General features: G+C 31.7%; 1 pseudogene; it reads right to left on the reverse strand.

The window, feature by feature from the left end:
• Positions 1 to 208: 208 nt before the first annotated feature.
• Positions 209 to 8,896, reverse strand: part of LOC108776575 (queuine tRNA-ribosyltransferase pseudogene) — a 13,847-nt pseudogene continuing 5,159 nt past the window's right edge.

Below are 8,896 nucleotides of genomic sequence, written 5' to 3' on the forward strand. Positions count from 1 at the left end.
AATATTGATCGTATCGAGCATCATGTAAAACCTAATTTTGTAAGGATTTTAATTTTGTTTATGTTCAATGCGCAACAGAATGACGATTTCAAGCGGTAACAAATCATGACCATTTTAGTGTCATCATCTCCCGGACTAGTAGGCATAAATTTAAAAAATGTATTATCTAGAAATGGATGTAGCAGTACAAATCAATAGTATCCTATTTTTATAATAGGGTAACATTAACAGCCTGTAAAGCATTAATTATCCATGTTGGATAGTCTTTATTCGGATAAACTGTCAACATATAATCCTGTATAAATCTAGGAAATCTTTGTTCTCTCTCTCTCTCTCCCCCCCCCCTCTCCCTCTCTCTCTCTCTCTCTCTCTCTCTCTCTCTCTCTCTTTAATACTGTTTCTGATATCTCGCATGAGCTTCATTTGGAATGCAATATTGTGAACGGTTAATAGATGACACTATACTGTCTCCACAGAGACGATTTGATGCAGATAAACGCGCGAATAAGTCTTGCAAGTACTGCATTCGCATGACTCGTCTATTGGTCTCAAGTCTTTTTTGTGTTGTATCTGCTTCAAATTAAGCTGCCCCGTTTTTATCAACGCGCAACCAAATCTAGCGGTTCTTGTCGGAAATACACGATCATACATATCAATACCTAACGTACTGCATACGATTAAATCTACTGCGAATCCAACGCCCATAAGATATCGCGGTTTATTCTTTGGAAGAATATTCGTTGATAAGTGGACCATTTTCCAAAAATCATCTTTACTTTCACCGCTACTCAAACCTCCTACAGCATATCCATTTATCTCTCGCTTAATTAATTGACGTATGCATTCGGATCGTAGTTCGGGATTGAGACCACCTTGTATAATTGGAAATATACTCTGCTCATTTGGTCTTTCATGCGCTGATAAACAACGGTCCAGCCAATGTATCGTTCTATACATTGCTTCTTCGTCTACTCTTGGTCCGATTAAAGTACTTTTAACAACATCGTTGAGCTGCATGATTATGTCAGCTCCAATTGCATTTTGAATTTGAATAGAATTCAGGTGTCAACATACATTCAGATCCATCATACGGTGATTTAAATATGACATCTTCTTTTGTTGTTTCAGCTAACTGTAATAATGAAACCATTTGGAAACCATCTGAGTCCGTTAATAAAGCCCTTTTCCAATTTATAAATTTGTGCAAACCTCCAGCTTTACGTAGGATATCTGTGCCAAGTCTGTTTCCAAGATGATAGGTATTACCAAGAATTATTTGGCAATCCAATTGCTCCAGTTGTTGAGACAGTAATCCTTTCAATGTTCCTTGAGTTCCCACTGGCATAAATACCGGGTGTATCCACATGATGACGAACAAGCGTCATCCTGCCAGTTTTGGCTTTTGTGGTTTCACATTCAGCAAGCACTTCGAATATCAACTCGCTTCGCTCGTGTGCTCGCGCTCGTCCTGCGCTATATAAACAACTATCCCCCACTCGTTACACAATGTATAATACTATACATAAAAACTATACTATACATAAAAAACATAAAAACGATATATATATATATACATAATTATTAATTATATATTATAATAGTTAAATTGTTTTAATTTTATCAAAATCGTTTTTTTATATACGTTACATATATGATAAATATATTATAGACTTCCGTATAAATATCTTCATATAACGTTTTCGAGAAGAAGATCTGTGTTTGGAATAGATTGTAATTAGAATTATTCAATTTTCCCTATAAAATATAAATATAGAGAAATATAGAGAATAATTAAACAATTACGATTATAATGTATTTTGAATAATTTCACAATACATGCCCTGACTGTTCGTTACATATGAGTTCTTAAATTTCGTTAAATTCAAAATGTTATTGTCCGTTGACTTTATTTTGACCTTATTTCAGTTATATACAGGGTGATCCGAAATTCGCGGATACGCAGTACAGGACATGATACTTTATACTCTAAAACAAATACCTTTTTCCTTTAGCAAAATTGCGAAATTTTATAAAACCCTTTTCGCAATTCTATTTGACCTGCAGTAACTTCTAAACGATTTTCATGTATGTATTTAGGGATATTATTCAACATATTAGTTACTTCCGTAATAATCAAAAAACCCTTTTCTCTTCGTAATTCTAGGTAGGAAACTTTCCTACCAGAAATCATTAAAATTGCTTCACTACCTTCAAAGATATCGTCATTTTTCCATTTTCACCCCAATTTCGGAGGGGCTGTTTCACCCCCTAAATATGTTTTTCCGCCGCTAAAAAAAAATACGTATCTCTTAGTTTTTCATGTTTTACAACATATCTAAATTTCATCAAAATCGGAGATTTACACTTCGGTAGGTTTACTTGTTAGTTATAAATATTGAATTCGCAAGCTATAGCTATGCTGAATCAACAGATATATATTTTTCCGTATTAGAATAGTTGAGATAACCAGATGTTCAATTATGATAATCAGAATTTTGATTGATATGATCCAAATATGCTAGTTTGTCCATTTTCAATGAGAAATTTTTCTCAATGCAGCAAAGAGGTTGCAACTATAAAAAGTCGATATATCAGAAGGTGATAAGAAATGAAAGGAGGGTAATAAGTAACGACAACGAGGGAGTAAACATTCCGCTAGAATTGTGAAAACAAGACGGGGACAAGACTCGTAGAAAATGAGGTAACGAGAAGAGGAAATTCGCTGGGCGAAGGGAAGGTCCGAGGAGATCTCGTCTCTGAGGGGTTGAACGAAAGGGCAGAGGGCTGGAAGAAAAATCACGTCAAATATTTGTTCTCGCGCAGTGCTGGGCACAGTGTCGTTGAGAAAAATCGGCGAATCAAGAGAAACTCTCGCCCAGTGACAGCGAGAGAATCTTATTCGAGACGAACATGGGAGAGGACTCCAGCCTAATCTTATGATTTTGTTATTTGCAGCAGCCCTCGCGCCCTCAATGACATACGAAATAGGATATACCCTGATGTGTGTTGATGATCAAATGCGTCACAGATTCGTGCACTCACAAATTTAAGTATTTGCTAAAGTAAAGTCATATAATATTATTATTTCATTAATATTATTATTTTCTTGATTTTATTTTAAATTAAAACAAAATTTTATTATGGAGATTACAAAATATCTACTAGACACATTATTTTCTTCATTTATTGAAGAAGGAGACGAAATGATAACCAAAAAATCATTATTAATATTACCTGATTTATTACATAACAATAAATTAGAGACAATTGATTTTAATTCAAAAGAATGGAATATACATTTTTCAACAAATAAATCAAACTTTACTGATCCTGATGAATTATGTTATGCAAAATTATTTTATTTAACACAAGGGAATAAGAAATTTTTTGAACCACCTACTAATAATTGGGGCCTAAAAGGGGATATAAATAAAGAGCAAAGTATTCTAGAATTATTAAAAATCAATAGTAATGAATGGGTCTGCGCTAAGTTAATTTATATTAATTTTAAGTAATTTTAAGTAATTTTTCATAATTATATTTTTATTTTTATAGTTTTTATAATTAAATTTTATTTTATTTTATTACTTGGATTTCTATCATTATATTAAATGAATTTATATTTTGACTCTTACATCGCCCTTGTTATTTATTTATTATTGTTATACTAAGAGTCCTTGATTATTTTCTTCTTACTTGTATTTGCTAAACTCAAACATTGTCAACTAGGGATTAAAATCAGTGGAATAGTCACCCAAGCGCTATTAACTTAATCCTCTGTATTATTATTTTTTACTTCAGTGTGATTTACTTTTGAATAAGAAATATCAAAAATATTTCTGAACATAAATACTAGTAAATAAAGCTCTCGATGTCAAAACAATAAAAAGGATTAAGTGAAGGGCAATTCGAGAGATATCGATAAATGTAAATAAGATATTAAATTAACTCAGTATCAATGATTAAATTAACTGGTAGAAGATAATGAATTTTGCAACGGTCGTTTTGCAGGGAAAAATACAATCTGAATAGACACATCATTTCAAAACATAATAAGGATGAAAGTTCCAAAAAAAAAAAAACAAGGGTCAAAATGTCGTGTCTCATGAATGTAATTTTGAAATAAAAATTCCTGTACACCCGACAACTTCGAATCAAAATAAGAAAGACATAGATAATGAAGTTATGCCACACATATGTGAAGTGTGTGATAAAGGCTTCAAACGAAAATGGGATTTAAAACGTCATCAAAAAATTCATGATAGCGAGAAGACATATCAATGCAAATTTTGTAAAGAAAAATTTATCCTTGTTTTTTTAGGAACTTTCATCCTTATTATGTTTTGAAATGATGTGTCTATTCAGATTGTATTTTTCCCTGCAAAACGACCGTTGCAAAATTTATTATCTTCTACCAGTTAATTTAATCATTGATACTGAAGTGCCACGTAATTACTATAACTTATGTTCTTCAACTTAAATTCTCACTAAATTTTTCTTTACAAAATTTGCATTGATATGTCTTCTCGCTATCATGAATTTTTTGACGATGTTGCAGGATAAAAGAATTAAAAAATTATATTCCAGGGTAAATATGAAGGTTACTCTTATGACTGCTCATTCGCAGAAACGAGTTGGGGTGTTCTGCATCTCGGTGAATGGGCACCGGAAGGAGACTCTGTCGCACTCATATACTGCGCTTCTATTTTCAGACGGCGCGGCGTCGTATGTTGCCGCGCTGTTTGTCCCGACGTCGGATATTTTTAAGGTTTCCGTTCAACGATACGCGTCACAAATCCGTGCCGTTTCGGGAAGGAACCTTCGCATGTGTGCGATAAATCTGTATGAGGTAAAAGCCGAGAGACGACGCGTTGGGGTGTAATATTTTCCTGACAGTCTTGCCATTACCTATCAGGACTTTCCTTTCATCGTCTGTGACACTGTCTCGACTCACATCGGGAAATGGATGATTCTTTCTATTCACGTTTTTACGACTGTGACTATGTGGGGCTTTAATTGAACCATGTTATATATGCACAAACGCATATCCTGCATCTGTGAATCATTCCGCAACGAACATACTCGTTATTACGCTTGCAAATTAATCTTCGGCACTGCGTCGCGATCGTGAACTACATATGCAGCTGCCAGAGGAAGTATCCCAGTTCGATATCAATCGTAGATTTAATCTTGAAGCCATTCCAAAGTAACTTTTTGCCAGACGTAAAAATAATTCAAAGTCTCGTTACGTTTGATGATCTAATAAGTTACGAAGTAACTCATTAGTAGTAATGATATACGACAAGATGAATTATTGAGAAGTACAGTCTTATAAGTAAAGTCGTATCAGTTCTTATCCAATTTACTTCACAATAAGTTTCCTGGATTAATTAATATTCAAATCATTAGCAATTAGTCTATAACTGAATGAAAATTTTGTATTTTTACTACTCACATTTCCATTTGCTTCTTATATTAATTACAAGTTTATGAGGGAATGATTAAACATCTTTTTATCCTTTGTTATTTTTAAATTATAATATATTTATGTAATTTGCATTGTCTCTGAAGAAGGCTAAAAAATGAGCCGAAACATGTAAGCTGAATTGTTTGTAATAGATAGATTTGCTTGATGTGTATCAGCGTTGCGTAAAGTTATCTGCGCTTGACTCCTAATGCCTTTTTCTTTCTAAGTTAGTTTTTTATTTATACAGGAGTTTTGTTATTTGTAAGAATTATTATATGTTTTTACAAGATTATATTATACAAAATAAAAATATTATTTTTTTTTAACTAATATCATAGAAAAAATTGTCATACAATTCTGTATAAAGAAGATAATTAAATTTCCATAGAATTCTTGCAGAGTTCAAAGGTACCCAAGTGAGAACAGAATACCATAAACCAGCATTGATTCCTGGCGATGCGACGTACCGATTGTGTACTGAAAAACGAATTTCGTTTTTCAGTACTAGTTCTATATTGGGCCAGGATTAAATAAACAACCTTATGGTACTCTTCCAGCGTGTGAATCGGTATTGAATAATAATACTGAGCTAGTATATTATTAGTAGATTTTTGGTATGATATGTAAAGAAATTGATAAAGAAATGTCTTTACAAATCAGTATAGGAACAGTATATTGTCGATATATCATTGATATCATATTCGTACACGGAAAAAAAGTTTTCAGCGCTACAGCTAATTATGATTTGCTGAAACTGTATTTGCTACTGTAGCAAAAGAATTTATTATTGTAGCTATTAGATGGATTTCTTAGCGAAATGTACTTGTCTGCTGTGACCATATCGATTACAACTGAAGATTTGCTATCACAGCTAACAATTGTACCTAACACAATCAAAATATATAATTAAGTATAATTTCGCTCTTTGTAACTTCTAAATTATGTGTTTTTGTATTTTTGTTATTATCTATAAAAGTAATGTGTTTACACATATATTATTTTTATAGATAATAACGAAAATACAAAAAATTAATTTGAAGTTTAATATTAAAAGTATCACAAGCGATCATTTTTAACAGTTTGTATTTTTTTAATTAATATTTTTTCGTATTAAAAACATCATATATATATAGAGAAAATTTAAATGTCCTTACTTTGATACTCTATCGAAATAAAAATATTGATTAATGAAAAAAGTTGATAAAAAATATGAAATATAAAAATTCCATTCTTTAATAAAAAAAATATTAATTTCAAAAATAAAAACAATATATATATGTATATTGGCTATAGACGGTTATTTATATATACCTATAAAGTTAATTCTTATATTTAAGATAGTCTTAAGATGTGATAAATAATGCATTAATTCTATTAATACATTAATGCTTTTATTTAATTTTTAAAATAATATTTTTCCAAAAATAAGTAGTATTCATTATGAATTCGGGCGGGTAGGTAGTCGCGCAGCAATATGAATGTCGTACACGCTGACGATGTTTGTTTTGTTTTCACGATTGTTTTTGCCTCTCGGTCGAAACTGCTCGGAGCGTGTGCAAACCATGGTGGTGCAAACGTGTGATCTAAGTGTTACCGACTTCGACCGTGCTTTGTTTACATTGGATACTGTCCGTATCGTTGGCATTCGCCGGTAATGCCATTAAAATAAGAAGAAGAAGAAAAAGAAGGAGTAAATTGTTCCGTGAATTGGACGACCCGTTCGTTTGTCCTGACGTGCAACCTTGCGTCGTAGACGCTCGGTGTCCGAGCAGGCTACGCCATTTCCGCGGGCACTGTATCGTTATTTTTCGACTGTATAACTGGAATCGTCTTGGATATTGGTTATGTTTACTTCGTCTGCGAAGACCCAGGTCAACTAAATACAGAAGAAGAGAAGTGTGACCGAGGCAGATCGCTCGAGATCGCAGCCATTAATAAAGAAAAAGTGTAGAAGCGTGTGGAAGCCTATGTATGAAAAAAGATTAGCGAATACAAATTTTACTAGATAAAGGCCTTCATACATATAAAACTGGTCGATACTTGAGGTCTGTTTTTTGTTCCTGCATTGTCTAAACTAGTGCACAAGGTGCAAGAAGTTAAAATGGAACAAACGTATATTTGTTTCACTTCAACTTATTGCACCGTGAGTACTAGTTCAGACAGTACAGGAACAAAAAACAGACCCTTGGTCGATTTCCTTATGCTTACGTCTTACGTCCGTACGGAGTTTTATGTGAAGGTTTTAACATGCAGGGAAGTAGGTATGTTTTTGTACTTATTATTAAATATCGATTTAGAAATATGTCGAGTGGTGACACAGCACGTTTATTAACTGACTGGGGACTCAACGAAGAAATAATTGCGAAGTTCGAAGGTATAATTGATATATGTTAGAACAAGAAATATAAAACTATTTAATTTTTTGATCACGTATATATTGCCCTTCGTATAACATTTTTGTGATAAGGTTATAATTAAAAGAAAGCTAAATAGCGTAACAATATTTTTCATATAATTATATTTCTTTTACATATGATTTCGTGTTTTATATTACATATAAATAATATATATAATAAAAATAATATGTGTAGAAGGGCTACGAGCCAGAAAACAAATAATAAAATATTTTTAATAATTTTGAAAACATTTAATATATATAATACTTATGATAATGTTATTGCAGTCTAGGATAATCAATAATTGTAATAAATATATAAAGACATAATGCGTATATAATCAATTACACAGTTAATATAGTATCAATGCTTTTGGTTGATTATTATTATGTTGATTATTCTCGAGATTGTATCAACATTATCACAAATACACAATACACGTTATTTACAGCTGAACATATTGAAGTAGAAGAATTAATAACTTTAACAGAAGAAGATTTAAAATTATTAATTCCACATATTGGACCTCAACGAAAATTTCAAAATAAATTGAGAAATTATCTTCGTGAGGTACTTAGTTTTTTTTTTCATGTAATTGTTATCTCAACAAAATTACCTTTTTAAAAAAAAGGAAAAAAAGGCGCCAAGTGTGTTAGCCTCACAAAATAAAATGAAATCTTTTTATTATGGATTGCGCCAATTATGAAAGGAATATGTTTTCTTGTCACAATATAACATATATACTTTATTTCAAAAAGTAAAGAGAGAGAGAGAGAGAGAGAGAGAGAGAGAGAGAGAGACCTTATTATTTTTTTTTTATATCGCCCTTGACTCTTCATATTGTTTATTTTTATATAACGAGTCCTTATTTCTTTTTCTATTAATTTTTTATTATTTTTCATATTCGGAATTATTTAATAACCATCTTATTATTGTATATTTTGAGGTCTAGCAGCGCCAAGTTTTTTGTACTTTTACTTTTTGAAATAAAGTATATATGTTATATATGTGACAAGAAAACATATTCCTTTCA

This window comes from Cyphomyrmex costatus, unplaced genomic scaffold (assembly GCF_001594065.2).
Source record: "Cyphomyrmex costatus isolate MS0001 unplaced genomic scaffold, Ccosl1.0 scaffold363, whole genome shotgun sequence".
NCBI classification, from domain to species: Eukaryota; Metazoa; Arthropoda; class Insecta; order Hymenoptera; family Formicidae; genus Cyphomyrmex; species Cyphomyrmex costatus.